This window comes from Tupaia chinensis, unplaced genomic scaffold, assembly GCF_000334495.1.
Source record: "Tupaia chinensis unplaced genomic scaffold, TupChi_1.0 Scaffold000557_1, whole genome shotgun sequence".
Taxonomy (NCBI): Eukaryota; Metazoa; Chordata; class Mammalia; order Scandentia; family Tupaiidae; genus Tupaia; species Tupaia belangeri.
In genome coordinates, this window is record NW_006160069.1 from 1,129,547 (window position 1) to 1,131,924 (window position 2,378).

The window sequence follows — 2,378 nt, forward strand, 5'->3', positions numbered from 1 at the left end:
GTTTGATGGTATCTAGTATTTCTCATATATTATTCTTAAATTTTGGAGCCATTTTCTCAATCTTTGTGTTGGATTTTTCTAGGCCAGCAGTTTTCTACGTCTGAGATTCTATTTTCTGTATGATCTAGTCTGCTTTTAATACTTTCAAGAGAGATTTTGACTTCCTGTAGTTTAGTCTTCATTTTCTAACAGTTCCATTTGATTCTTCTGTAACGTGTGTAATTCCTCTTTTAGATCTTGCAAGAATTTCCTCATCTCTCGGAACTCATCAGCTCCTTTCTCCTTTCTCTTCTGCAGTTCATTGTCTCTCTTCTCTTCCATCTCTGTTAGCTTTGCCATTATGAATGTTCTGAATTCTTTATCAGACATTTCCATGATTTCCATTGAACTGTCTGTGGATGAAGAGGAGCTATTCTTTTCCCTTGGAGAAGAGGTATTTTCTTGCTTTCCCATATATCTTGTGGTCCTGAGGTGATTTCTAGTGATCTGATGGGAAGTGTTTCTTCCCAAACTTGAAATACAATCTGAGCATACAGGAGCATGCAGAAAAGGAAACATAGAGAGAGAAACAACAGCAACAAAAACAAGCAAGAAACAGAGAAAAAGAGAAGAAAAAAAATTAAAAAACTAATTTTTTTTTTTTTTTTAGAAAGCAAAACTTAGCAATCACTAATTCTCAGGAGCCATGAAGATGTCTTCTGAGGCCTGCTCCCTTGACTCTCCTGGGCTGAGAGGAGGAGAGGGGATTGTTAACAAGATAAAGGGAGAGGAGGGGCTGAAAGCTGAGAGAGAATGCTTTACCTTAAAAAGTTTTAAAAAGGAAAAATTACCAAAAAAATGAGAAGACAGAGACAGAGGTAGAGAGAGACAGAGACAGGAGGCTTGAAAGTCTTCCTACCACTGGAGTTTGTGGGCTGGAGGCTAAATTATCAATGAAAAATCTTCATTTTACTTATTCCCCTGAAATCACTAGTTCTCAGGAGCCATGAAGTTATCTTCTGAGGCTTGCTCCCTTGCCTCTCCACTGGAATTTGTGAGCTAAAGTCTGAATTATCAGTAGAAAACCTTCATTTTGCTTATTCCCCTGAAATCACTAGTACTCAGGAGCCATGAAGATGTCTTCTCTATTTCTGTGCTTCTAAATAATTCTCTTTTATCTGGTACAAAACTTAAGACAAAAAATAGCCCTCTATTCCTCATCTATGGCTGCTGTGTAAGAAAACTTATCATGAGGGACCAGCAGTTGGCGTAATGGCTGTGTCGCTGGACTCCCATGTAGTTGACTGCGGTTCGAGTTCCAGACCCAGAGGCTTAAACTCACGCCAAGTGCGTGTGCGTGTGTGCCCAAGATGCTAAGAGGAGAATGGAGGAGAAGGGATTGTGGCGTGGCCATCCCCCCTAGGGGGTGATTTCTCACTTTCTATCTCTCTGTCTCTCTCTGTCTTTCTGGTGAGTGCACACACCCTATAGCAAAAAAGTCTCCAAAAAAAAAAAAAGAAAGAAAGAAAAAGGAAAGAAAGAAAGAAAAAAGAAAACTTATCATGAGTTTCATCACTAATCAAAATACACCTACTACCCCTTTACCACCATTACATCTTTAAAAAAAAAAGAAAATATGGAACGCTTCACGAATTTGCATGTCATCCTTGAGCAGGGGCCATGCTAATCTTCTCGTTCCAATTTTAGTATATGTGCTGCCGAAGCAAGCACCCACCATTACATCTTTAATTCTATTTAAATTATGCACCAAATTTTATCAGCTGGACTCAGTCATCTTAACATTAATGTTCAGTTTAAGAGCTATCATGGAACTAAAACTTAAACAAGAAATGCATTCAATTCCCCCCTTCTCCTTCACCACTACAGAATCTGTATCTGAAGTTTTATGTCCAAATATTGGCCAGAAAATCAAGAATAATTCTGTTGACTCTGAACATATCAAAGATTGTGGTAAAATTTGGCTTTATGGAAGACAGGAAGTGAAAACTTAGTTTTTGGAAATAAATATCTATCTTACACAAATCTAAAATGTACATCTTATGAGATTTTTCTCAATTTCAACCTTAAGTTCTTATGTTGACTGGCAAAGGATGATGTTAAAAATAAAATCAAGGAGGTCCTAGTGAACTACAGGCACGTCTTTGAAATTGGTATCATATTTACTTGTTGCTAAGTCCTAAATTACTATTCAAACGTAGGGAGAAAAATTGAGGCTCCAGTTTTATGACTTATCCAAACCTAACGCCTTGTTTTAGGGGTTAGGTGACTAATCACTCTATATTTGTCAGAATTGTCCAGAGAGACAGAGCCAATAGGAGATGAAGAGATGATAGACAGAGACAGATAGACACTAGAGATAGATGATGATAAATAGAAAA

General features: G+C 37.6%; 1 pseudogene; it reads right to left on the bottom strand.

The window, feature by feature from the left end:
* Positions 1-1,609: 1,609 nt before the first annotated feature.
* On the bottom strand, positions 1,610-1,710 carry LOC114009535 (uncharacterized; annotated as a pseudogene).
* Positions 1,711-2,378: the final 668 nt, after the last annotated feature.